Here is a 13,053-nt window from a genome sequence, read left to right as displayed (position 1 = left end):
ACAGGGGAGACTAGAACTAGGGGGCATAATCTTAGAATAAGGGGCCGCCCATTTAAAATTGAGCTGAGGAATTTCTTCTCTGAGGGTTGTAAATCTGTGGAATTCGCTGCCTCAGAAAGCTGTGGAAGCTGGAACATTGAATAAATTTAAGACAGGGATAGACAGTTTCGTAACTGATAAGGGAATAAGGGGTTATGGGGAGCGGGCAGGGAAGTGGAGCTGAATCCATGATTGGATCAGCCATGATCTTATTGAATGGCGGAGCAGGCTCGAGGTGCCGTATGGCCTACTCCTGCTCCTATTTCTTATGTTCTTATATAAAAATCTGTTGACTATGCACCTTGCGAAGAACTGACAGTATGTGAATGCTGTTTTTCATGTGAGTAGGCCATCAGCACAGAGGACAAACTTTAACACATTGAGAATGTTTGCCAAGGTACCCTGAATGCAGCTGCTTCAAGCTTAATGGTATAACATGGCTGCAATGCACACTTTCAATTAACCGGCTGCATCTTTATTTTAGATGTATAATGATTATTTGGGAAACTTTTAACATTTCTCATATAATCACAAGGAAGCTCATATTCATTATCTTAGTCCTGAATAATACTTGCAGATCAGATTGCAAGAGGTCGTAAATCAAATTGCAGGAGGTGGCAAAGTGTCGATACTGCCTCTCCGGTGAATTGCAAGCAGCAAAGATAGACATCGTAGGACATGCACAAATAATTCTGATGGTGTCAATAGGCCCGCCTCATCGAGCAAGACACCTGCCTCTGTGTATTCCATGGAACTGCTTATCCAGCTCCCTGAGGGAAAGGCATTCCCAGAGGAATGGTCATGCTCCCAACGTAGATTGCTTAAAATAAGAGTAAAACTACCTTCAATGGTAGAATATGAAAAAGAGTAAAAAGGAAAAAAGCAAAAATGCTAAATCTAAGTGAAAAATGTAATTAAAAAATGAACCAAACGAAATGCAACAAAAGCCACCCATAAAGCTAAATTTATTAGCAGCTCGCATTCATTCAAAGACTAGTTAAATGAGGAAGTGACAGCTGACTCGAGTGCTATGTTGCTAGGGACCTGAAGGAACAGTCCCCGGTAATATGTAATAATATGTCCTTACTATACATTATGAATGCGCACGAGGCCCATACTTGAGAGAAGGTCACTCTGTGACCAGAAACCTTTATTAGCCAGCACTGAAGTGATGAAGGTGAGTGGAGCTTCCCCTTTTATATCTGAAAGTCCAGGTTAGGAGTGTCTCCCACAAGTTCACCACCTAGTGGTCAATGTTGTCACGGTGTACAACTTAGGTCAGTTTATACATGTGTTACAATAACAGTTGTATACATGACATCACCTCCTCCTCCAAAGTCTTATTGGGATCACAGGTTAAGTCTCTCTGGTGATTTACGCTCCCTTGTAGAGCGCCTGAGTTGGGGCTCCGGTTATTGGGCGCTGGCCTGAGTGCTTACTGTTTGCTGTGCCTCAGGCCTGTCCGGACTGCCCACAGTGACTGGGCTCTCCTCCACTTGGTTCCGGTGTTCGGTCACCTGTGGTGGAGTGAACTCTACATCATGTTCGATCTCTGCTTCTTCTATGGGGTTGCTGAACCTCCTTTTTGTTTGATCCACGTGTTTGTGGCAGATTTGTCCATTGGTAAGTTTAACTACGAGAATCTTATTCCCCTCTTTGGCAATCACAGTGCCTGCGAGCCATTTGGGCCCTGCAGCGTAGTTGAGGACAAAGACAGGGTCATTGACATCAATACATCGCGCCCTCGCATTCCTGTCATGGGAGTCACATTGTGACTGGCGCCTGCTCTCAACAATTTCTTTCATTGTGGGGTGTATAAGGGATAACCTGGTTTTGAGCATCCTTTTCATTAGCAGCTCTGCGGGTGGAACCCCTGTGAGCGAGTGTGGTCAGTATCTATTGGCCAACAGGAGGCGTGATAAGCGGCTTTATAGGGAACCCCCTTGGATTCTGAGCATCCCCTGTTTAATTATCTGCACTGCTCGTGCCGGCTTGAACGGTGCCGTTCTGACATGGTTGATACCATTTCCTGCCATGAAATCCTGGAATTCAATGCTTGTAAAGCACGGGCCATTGTCGCTGACAAGACTTCCGGTAGATCATGGGCGGCGAACATTGCCCTTAGACTTTCTACCGTGGCAGAGGATGTGCTTGAATTAAGAATGTCACACTCGATCCATTTGGAGCAGACGTCTACTACAACCAAAAACATTTTTCCCATGAAAGGACCTGCGTAGTCCACATGGATGCATGACCATGGCTTGGCGGGCCAGGACCAGGGGCTAAGGGGGGCTTCCCTGGGCACATGTGTTGTACCTGCGATCACAAAGTTCCAGGTCTGCATCTATTCCTGGGCACCAAACATGTGACCTGGCAGTTGCCTTCATCATGACAATGCCCGGGTGCTCATTGTGGAGTTCTCTAATGAACACCTCTCTGCTCATCTGGGGCATGACTACACGGTTTCCCCATAGTCGTCAATCAGCCTGAATCGAGAGTTCATCCTTGTGCCTGTGAAATGGTTTAAATTCCTCAGGGCATGCCCCGTACGTGGCTGCCCAGTCCCCATTTAGGACACATTTCTTGACTAAAGACAGTAGCGGGTCTCTATTAGTCCAGACTTTGATCTGACGGGCTGTCACGGGTGAGCCTTTGCTTTCGAAAGCTTCAACAGCCATGACCATCTCAGCAGCATGCTCGGTTGCCCCCTCGGTGTTGGCTATTGGGAGCCTGCTGAGTGCATCGGCGCAGTTTTCAGTGCCTGGTCTGTGCCGAATTGTATAGTCATAGGCAGCTAATGTCAGTGCCCACCTCTGTATGCGGGCCGATGCATTTGCATTTATGGCCTTGTTGTCGGCCAAAAGGGACGTTTGGGGTTTGTGATCTGCCTCCAGCTCAAATTTCCTGCCAAACAGGTACTGGTGCATTTTTTTTACTGCATATACACATGCAAGTGCTTCCTTTTCTATCATCCCTGATATGCCATTACTATACAGTACAAATGCACACGAGGCCCATACTAGAGAGAAGGTCAATCTGTGACCAGTAACCTTTATTCCAGCATTGAAGTGATGAAGGTGGGTGGAGCTTCCCCTTTTATACCTGAAAGTCCAAGTGAGGAGTGTCTCCCACAAGTTCACCCCCTAGTGGTCAGTGTTCTCATGGTGTACAACTTAGGTCAGTTTATACATGGATTACAATGACAGTTGAATACATGACAATCCCTTAGCCCCTTTCTGCAGGGAAAAACTTCTGGAGGCATAAGCTATCGGCTGTAACTGACCCTTGGCATTAACATGCTGCAACACACACCTGACCCCATAGGATGATGCATCGCACGTTAAAACAAGTTTCTTACATGGGTCATATAGCGTTAACAGATTGTTGGAACATAACAAATTGCGTGCTCTATCAAAAGCCCTTTCCTGGCTGTCCTCCCAGACCCAATCGCGACCTTTGCGTATGAGCACGTGTAGCGGCTCTAACAGCGTGCTCAATTTGGGAAGAAAGTTACCAAAATAGTTCAGGAGCCCCAGGAACGAATGTCGCTCTGTCATGTTACGGGGTCTGGGTGCTCTCTGGATCACTTCTGTTTTGGACGCAGTAGGGCTGATCCCGTCTGCTGCTACCCTCATCCCCAGGAATTCTACCTCTGGAGCTAGGAAGACGCACTTCGCCTTTTTCAGTCGCAGCCCTAGCCGGTCCAGTCTGCATAGCACCTCCTCGAGGTTGTGGAGGTGTTCTTCAGTATCGTAACCGTGATGAGGATGTCGTCTTGAAAAACCACCGTCCTTGGAATCGACTTGAGGAGGCTTTCGGTATTTCGTTGAAAGATCGCGGCGGCCGAGCGAATCCCGAAAGGGCATCTGTTGTACTCAAACAACCCCTTGTGCGTCATGATGGTGGTCAGCTTCTTCGACTCACTCGCCAGCTCCTGGGTCATGTAAGCTGAGGTCAGGTCCAATTTTGAAAAAAGTTTGCCACCGGATAGCTTCGCAAAGAGGTCCTCCGCTCTCGGTAGCGGGTACTGGTCTTGGAGTGACACCCGATTGATGGTGGCCTTGTAATCACCACATATCCTGACTGACCCATCTGCCTTGATCACCGGCACAATGGAGCTCGCCCAGTTACTGAATTCGACTGCCGAGATGATGCCTTCCCTCAGCAGGCAGTCCAATTCGCCTTCTTTCTTCTCCCACATCACGTACGGCACTGCTCTGGCCTTGTGGTGTACTGGCCTGGCGTCCGGGTTTATGTGAATCAATACCTTGGTCCCCATGAAAGTGCTAATGCCGGGTTGAAATAATGAGTCAAATTTGTCCAGGACCTGTGAGAATGATACTCGCTCCACAGAAGAAATTGCATTGACATCGCCCCATTTCCAGTTCATGACAGCAAGCCAACTCCTCCCCAGTAGTGCGGGACCATCCCCTGGGACAATCCAGAGTGGCAACCTGTTCTCCGAATCTTTGTGGGTCACGACTACCATGCTGCTGCCTAGCACCGGGCTGATCTCCTTTGTATGTCTGTAGCTGTGCGTCAATGGCAATAATTTTGGCCTCCTGGCCTTGGACGCCCACAACTTGTCAAACTGTTTGATGCTCATCAGGAACTGGCTGGCCCCTGTGTCTAGCTTCATTGATATTGGGATGCCATTGAGGAGCACTTTCATCATTATCAGTGGCGTCCTGGTGTATGAACTGTATCTGTGCTCCACATGAACTCGCTGAACTTCAGCTTCCAGCGATTTCCCCCAGTGTTCATTTGGTCTCGTAGGGCTTACATCGGGCCCGTCCTCCTCGTACATCAACCTGGCTGCAGGCTTCCTGCACATACGCACCAAATGACTGCTGATGTTGCAGTTTCTGCAGGTATATTGCTGATACCTGCAAGCTTTGGCTGGGTGTTTGCCTCCACACCTCCAACATGAGCCATTGTTGGAAACAAAAGGTCCATTACCAGTCGATCATCTCTGACTGTCTCTGTAACTGTCCTTAAGCGCACCATTGACAGGTGTTGATGGCCCCATTACGGGCCGCATTGTCCCTTGCGATGGCATGAATCGCCGTTCAGCTAGCCATTGTCCCTGTTGAATTCCCCCTTTGGGTTCGACTACATGCTCGGGCATGTCCGATTGCCCCTGCCTGCTTGGAAAACTGTGTGCCGCGTTAACAATGTTGACTCCCTGTCCACTTGCTGCATTTAAGCCAAGATTTTTGTCAAACATCATTCTGGTCTCTTCCTCCACTGAGATAAATGTCTGGGCCATCAAAGCCGCCGTTTCCAGGGTCAAGTTTTTGGTCTCAATCAGTTTCCTGAAAACCCCAGCGTGCCCGATGCCCTCAATAAAAAAAGTCTCGCAGCATCACTGCTCTGCATGCATCTGGGAACTTACCGGTACATAGGCTTGCCAGTCGCCAGAGATCTGCCACGAAGTCTGGAATGCTTTGCCCTTCTCGCCACCGGTGGGTGTAAAACTGGTGTCTCGCCATGTGCATGCTGCTCGCCAGTTTAAAGTGTTCCCTGATCAACTTACTGAGCTCTTCAAAAGTCTTGTCCGCCGGCTTCTCTGGCGCTAGAAGGTCCTTCATCAGGAAATACATCCTGGATCCACAAACCGTCAGGAGATGAGCCCTGCGTTTGTCGGCCGACTGCTGTCACAACCATTCCTTAGTGATGAAACTTTGCTGTAGTCGCTCAATAAAATCGTCCCAATCATCACCAACACAGTACCTCTCATCTGTGCTGCTAGTGGCCATGCTCGCGTGGTTTAAATCCCAGTTTCCCGTCGCCAATAATATGTCCTTACTATACAGTACAAATGCACACGAGGCCCATACTTGAGAGAAGGTCACTCTGTGACCAGAAACCTTTATTAGCCAGCACTGAAGTGAAGAAGGTGGGTGGAGCATCCCCCTTTATACCTGAAAGTCCAGGTTAGGAGTGTCTCCCACAAGTTCACCCCCTAGTGGTCAATGTTCTCACAGTGTACAACTTAGGTTAGTTTATACATGGGTTACAATGACAGTTGAATACATGACACCCGGTACTCAGGCGAGTGACTGGGAGGGGGTTCAGGAGCACCTCATGTTTAGGAGAGAAGATAGCCCCAGGAAAGGAACACCTAAACTTTCATTGTGGAGCCCAGAGAAGCTTTCCTGCTCCTTCTGGTCTCATAAAGAAAGTAAAAAAAATCCTCATTTTGTGGGCCTCTTTTGCCCCCGATTTTCTGCCCACTGAGTTGGCATGGGTGCAAAGGCCAGTGCAGGTCTCCAGTTAAGATTGAAGTCGTGTCCCGATTATGTCATTGGAGCCCAATCTGTATATTTAAAGAAAGACCTGCTGGCTTCTGGGATACGTCCCTCTCAACTGCTCTAAAGAGCATGTTAAGATCATAACCAATGGGAAGAGAATGGTAATGATGGTGGATTAGTCCCATGGATCATTTTAACTGTCCACCTTCCGGATTTCAACTTGGTGCTTTACAATTTTTACAGTTGTGGAATACAATCCCTAAAGCAGTGTTAAATGTCAGAATATCATGTAATACAAATTGAATTTAACTTATTCAGTCACACTAAATGAGTGGGCTTGATGTTATTACCTACATAGCATAAATAGCACTATTGTTATAGAATAGTGTAACCTCTGACTCACCAAAAGAGGAGGTGGGTGGGGAGGGTTGACCCATCCACCTCCACGGAGGTGTGTGGGGGACCTGACCCATCCACCTCCATGGCACGAACCTGGTATTGCAGTACTTCCAGGAACGGTGCAGTGGCTCTAGGCCTTTTGGCTAAGAGCATTGGCGCAGAGTGATCCTTGGCATGTGCAAGATGACCTCTGGCGTTTGTGATTTGACAAAGAATTGGAACGATTGGCTACGAATTAAAAAAAAAACACCACAGGAGTTGGCTAAGATCATGCGTAACTGACCTGACAGGGGAGTAACCACCATAACCCCAAGGTGGTTCTCCCTGGATCAGGAAGGTATATGCTTGCTTTTTTGGAAATAGGAGGTGGGTGGGGTGGCTTGACCCATCCACCTCCACGGAGGTGTGTGGGGTGGCTTGACCCATCCACCTCCATGGCACGAACCTGGTATTGCAGTACTTCCAGGAACGGTGCAGTGGCTCTAGGCCTTTTGGCTAAGAGCATTGGCGCAGAGTGATCCTTGGCATGTGCAAGGTGACCTCTGGCGTTTGTGATTTGACAAAGAATTGGAACGATTGGCTACGAATTTCAAAAAAAAACACCACAGGAGATCTGAATCGCTTCTCGGCCTTTTGGCTAAGATCATGCGTAACTGACCTGACAGGGGAGTAACCACCATAACCCCAAGGTGGTTCTCCCTGGATCAGGAAGGTATATGCTTGCTTTTTTGGAAATAGGAGGTGGGTGGGGTGGCTTGACCCATCCACCTCCACGGAGGTGTGTGGGGGACCTGACCCATCCACCTCCATGGCACGAACCTGGTATTGCAGTACTTCCAGGAACGGTGCAGTGGCTCTAGGCCTTTTGGCTGAGAGCATTGGCGCAGGGTGATCCTTGAATGGGCCCAAGGTGACCTCTGGCGTTTGTGATTTGACAAAGAATTGGAACGATTGGCTACGAATTTCCACAAAAAAAAACACCACAGGAGATCTGCTAGTTGTTAAAAAATTACTTGAGGCTGACATCATTGCACCTTTTAGTAATGCCAGTGAGGGTTGGGTGATTTAGTGAATGTTAACTAATAATTGAACTGGTTCAAAGATTACTACATTTATTATTCGTTGTGCTGCATAAACAAACTGCTTGTATTTCAATGACTAAGCAAACTTACAAGTCCTCACATGCAAAAACAAGAACATATATATAGTGAAACAACCAACAGAAGTATAGTATATCCTTGCATGCTAAAATACCTGTTGCAAAGAAAAGGGCCTGATTATTCTATTTTAATTTGCATCAAAAGATTAAGATTGCATTTCATGACAGAGTTGGAAACAGTCAGCGATTGTAACACATGGGCAGACCATCTGGGTAGTGCAGTGGGAGACCCGTTCATTTTGACAGCTGGGTCTCATTTAAATGGAGCTTCCCACCCCATACGGGTATCCAGAGGCCACTTGGCCGTTAGCAAAATCATCAGGGAAAAGAACATCGGTGACAGTGTAAAACAGGCTTACGATTTGCTATGAGGCCATTACGGACTCGTGGTGTTGACCAATTTTACCTCCTTTGCATCGCTTTTCGCTATTGAGGATAATGCTCAGATGCCAGATTGGGGTGCTCCATAATTTGATTCCATTAACGTAATTGTGGAAATGGTTGCAGATAGGATTAAGATTGGCAAGGCTGATCAGGCAGCTGGGCCTGATGACATTAACCCCACAGTGCTGAAAGAAATTGATAAGTATTTTATTCACAGTGATTATTTGCACTAGTTTTTTTGAGCGTCCTTCTGCACCAGCGCAACTCAGTCTCCGCCCCCGATGCTTACGCATGCGCAGACTCCTTGAACCCGAAACCAGGAGTGGGACTTGTATCGTGAGGAGCTGTGCCATGTGGAGCTCATTGCCGTTGGAGCTGCTTCTAGCTTTTAGATTATCTTCAGGACTTTTGCCTAGAATATCACTGTGATTATCTACACAAATATTTTCGCAGACTTCTGTGGGAGATGAAACATCAGAGGTGGGAGAGAGACTGCGGGGAGGTGGGGGGAAGGTAGAGAGAGAGATTGGGGGGGGGGGAAGAGAGAAATTGGGGGTGCAGAAAGAGAGAGACTGGGGGGGGCGGAAAGAGAGAGACTGGGGAGGGGAAGAGAGAGACTAGGGAGGAGGGGGGGAAGGAGAGAGACTGGTGGAGGGGGGGGAAGAGAGACTGGGGGGGGCGGTTTCATGTATGTATATTCTGTTTATAGCCACCAGATGGTGTCATTGTTGGAGGCCGCTGAGCAGCACGCACATGATGCTGCTCAGGTATAAAAGGCCAGCCATTTTGAGAATCAGGCACTTTGGGCCTAAATGAAGCAGAGCCAAGGTCGTACCTTGCTTAGTTAAACACTACTGAGTTTGAACCTTTATGCATATATAACAGGGAGGGAAAAGACTCGTGGGGGGGCGGCGGGGGGGAAGTGAGACTGGGAGGGAGGAGGGGGAAGAGTGAGACTGGTGGTGAGGGGGGGGGAAGAGAGAGACTGGTGGGGAGGGGGGGGAAGAGAAAGACTGGTGGGAAGGGGGGGGAAGAGAGAGACTGGTGGGGAGGGGGGAGAGAGGCTGGTGGGGGGGAGGGGAGAGAGAGACCGGGGGCGGGGGGGAGGGCGGCGGTGGAGAAAGAGAGAGACTGGGGTGGGAGGGGAAGAGAGAGACTGGGGAGGGTGGGGAGGAAAAGAGAGAGACTGTGGGAGGGAGGAGAAAGAGAGACTGGGGGAGAGTGAGAACGGGACATGGGACCTATATCATGAGGAGCTGTGTCGCGTGCCGTTTACTGCCGCTGGAGCTGCTTCTAGCTTTTGGATTACCTTTCGAACTTTTGACTAGAATACCGCTGTGATTATCTACACAAACATTTTCGTGACCTTCTGCGGGAGAGGGATAGAGACAGGTGGGGGGGGGGGGCGGGGAGAGAGAGATTGGGGGAGAGGGAGAAACTGTTGGGGGGAGAGAGAGATTGGGGGAAGGGGAAGGGTGAGAGAGACTAGGGGTGGCAAGAGTGTGAGACTGAGGAGAGGGGGCAAGAGTGAGAGAGACTGGGGGGGGGAGAGTGAGAGAGATTGGGGGGGGGAGTGGAAGAGTGAGAGAGACTGGGGGGGGAAGAGTGAGAGAGACAGAGGGGGTGGGTGGGAAGAGTGAGAGAGACTGGTGGGGTGGTGGGAAAAATGAGAGACTGACGGTGGGGGGGGGGGGGGTGGAAAGAGTGAGAGAGATTGGGGAGAGAGAGAGGACGAGAGAAAGGGGATCGGAGGGGCGAGAGGGAACTCGGGGAAGATGGATCACATTCTTCCAACCACACCCGCTTTACACCCACACCCAATTTCTCGGAAAGCTCGGTGCGTTTGTGACAAGAGACATCATTGGAGTGGATGAAATCAGGAAGTCACGACACTATTGCTATTCACTTCATACCAAATAAACCTGTTAACAATCCATGAACCCCACACAATGCCCCATCAATGCCACAGTAGGGGGTGGGGGATGGTGGCAAAGATCAGGAACTTGTGCTGGGTGGGGAGGGGGAGTGGGGGGGATCAGGAACTTGAGCTGGGATGGTGCATGAACCTGGGCTGGGATGGGGCATTAACTTTGGCTGGGGGAGGTTCAAGAATTTGGGATGAGATGAGCAGGAACTTGGACGGTGAGATGGGAGCTCTATCATGTCTGGAGTCGGCAGTCAGAATGGCTCGAATTACATTTTGCAAAGTCACTGAGAACTTGGGCTGGACGGTTTAAATTATACATTCCAGAGAAACTGCTGGGTGTAGCTTGTCCTCCAAGGGGACCAATCAGCAATCGGGTCATTTAATCACGGAGACCCAATCTGAGCATTTTTTTAATGCAAATAATTACGTCCATATCTGGTTTTTTCCCTATGGACGGAAAGGGGAAGTCAGACCCTGCGAATCATAGGCCACTTTAGTTAATACCAGATGCTGGGAAAAAAGTATCTGGTCCATCCAGTCCACCCCATCGAGATGCAGTTCAACCTCATACATCAATTTCAGCTGGATAGAATCTATTCTGATTATTATTTTAAGAACTTCAATCATATCTTCTGAAAGTTTTGCCTTTCCCCAATAAAAAAGCCCCAAGTCCTGGAGACCCAAGATTTGGATATCATTTTGATTGATCTCTCCTGGGTGTTCTCCAGGGCCTTGATTTCATCCACTCTCTGTGGGAACTAAAAATGTGGCTGTACTAAGGCTTTGTGCAACATAAGTATAATGTATCTGGTTTTATACAACAACTACTGGCAACTAAAACGGCCCAAGGAGCTTCACAGGAGCATTATCAAAAACAAATTGTCACCAAGCCACATAAGATATTAGGAAAGGTGACCAAAGATTGATCAAAGAAGTATATTTTAAGGATAGTTTTAAAGGAGGAGAGAGAGGTAAAGAGGCAAAGAGAATTAGGGTGGGAATTCCAGAACTTATGGCTAGGCAGCTGAAGGCAACGCTGGCAATGGTCGAGCGATTAAAATCAGGAATGTGCAAGAGGCCAGAATTGGAGGAGCGCAGAGATCTCAAAGGGTTACAGGGCTGGAGGAGGCTATAGAAATAGGGAGGGGTGAGGCCATGGAAGGATTTGAAGACAAGGATGAGAATTTTTGAATGTACTGTCCTGGTAATACCCTTATGTTTTTCAAATGTTTTTCGTCACACTACTTGTGGATCTTCAATGTTTTATTCACCGTGATCATCGGGTACCACTGCTTCTTCACAACCTTAAGCAGGTACCCTGCATGGTATACACAGGAGGAGAATAAAAGTCAGGTTTAATGACTGAAAGTGATGGCTGAATTCAAACTAGTATACAAGCAGTGGAAATAAATTATTATTGTCCCTTTCCATCAAAAGATTGTGATACACAGAGGGACAAAATTATTGCTGCATCCATATTTAATCACATTAACACAAATCAACAGTCAACAGAAGGTAAAACCTCAATGGCAAAACGGTGGCAACAGCAGTATATATGAACCAAAGTAGGGAAGCTCAGTACTGATAACAGAAGTTATGAAGCAGTAACTACTGGAATTTAGAACTGTCTTGAATGCATAATGCAAAGAAGCATGAAGCAAAGAAGGCTTAGAATGAGTTGCTGCCAAGTCACAATTGAAGGATTGTTGTAAACTCATAAGCTATGAAATCTGAGCTGTAGTAGTTTATCTTTGTTTCGGAAATCTGCAATTATGTTTAAGTCCTTTGATTTCTACTTTTAGTCAATTGTGACCAACAAACTCCTGGATCTCAGAATTATTCCTACCAGTTTTTATTGATTTTCAGTCTTACATTAACAGATCTGTAACAAAAAGGAGTTTTTCAAAATTTCACATTTTTTGTGTCTTATGCGATTTAGGTCAGCGCACCTCTTTTAGCTACACATTCACTACATCATTTCTCATTTGGTCTGTAACATTTTCTCTTATTGTTTCCTCAGAAGACCATGAAAAAAATGAACTTCCATTCCTCCTCCCACGTTTTTAGAAAATGCAGCATTCTTTTTTTCTAGATTTAAAAAAAATCTATAACTCCCAGAAATTAAAAAAACCTACAGAATCGTAAGAAAGCATTGTAATAAATTCTCAATAAATTCTCACACACTGAAGTAAATAACTTGTTCCCTGCCTTCTTGCATTAGAGGGCACACTTTCCCTGCTGGAAAACTTCCTCACAATTGTACTGTTATTTTCCTTTTGTAATAATGCTTTCCATTTTACGAGATTTGTGCTTAATACTGGGGCCAGTTTGACTCGGATCGTTGTAGGTCTGTGTTTGGAGGGAAAATGTAAAATTGTTCCATTGATTGACTCAAATGCAACAAAATGGGAAAGATTTTTCCTGAAAATTACCAATTGCAAAAGCGACAATACCTCATGTACTTGAATCAATATTTGACACAATGGAAAAGGCAGATTACTTGTCTTGGCAGAATATTTTTCATTTTGTTAAGAGAATTTCCACAAACCACGCAAGTCTGGCCCTCTTCTGACTGGTTCTTAGGAAATACATGCTCATAAATTGCCATATGTACTGGTGCCAATATGGAACCTGTTGTTCTTCTTCTAAAGGCAGGCATTGTGACTACACATTACTTCATTTTGACCTAGGCTGCATCAACTAACTCTGAGTTCACTGAGTAACTTGTACTAAGTGCCAACAACATCTCCTCAGAGGCACTTGATGTCAATAAGCCTCCAGTACCCATTGTCACCAATGGCATTAGTTTTAAGGCTAGTACTGGGTTGTGTCATTTGTGCTTGTCTCTTTAATTGGCCTTCAACACCCTTGGATACGAAGTTGTTGCTAGT

The 13,053-nt window shown here is 47.0% G+C and overlaps 1 protein-coding gene and 1 pseudogene across 1 annotated transcript in view; one reads left to right on the top strand and one right to left on the bottom strand.

Moving 5' to 3' along the window:
• The window catches only part of LOC139255865 (kinase non-catalytic C-lobe domain-containing protein 1), a 308,421-nt gene that overhangs the window by 170,214 nt on the left and 125,154 nt on the right, over positions 1 to 13,053 (bottom strand). The window lies entirely within an intron of this gene.
• LOC139260529 (U2 spliceosomal RNA) lies at positions 7,310 to 7,548 on the top strand (annotated as a pseudogene).

Source organism: Pristiophorus japonicus, chromosome 3 (genome assembly GCF_044704955.1).
Source record: "Pristiophorus japonicus isolate sPriJap1 chromosome 3, sPriJap1.hap1, whole genome shotgun sequence".
Taxonomy (NCBI): domain Eukaryota; kingdom Metazoa; phylum Chordata; class Chondrichthyes; family Pristiophoridae; genus Pristiophorus; species Pristiophorus japonicus.
This window is presented reverse-complemented; position numbering and strand designations above follow the sequence as displayed.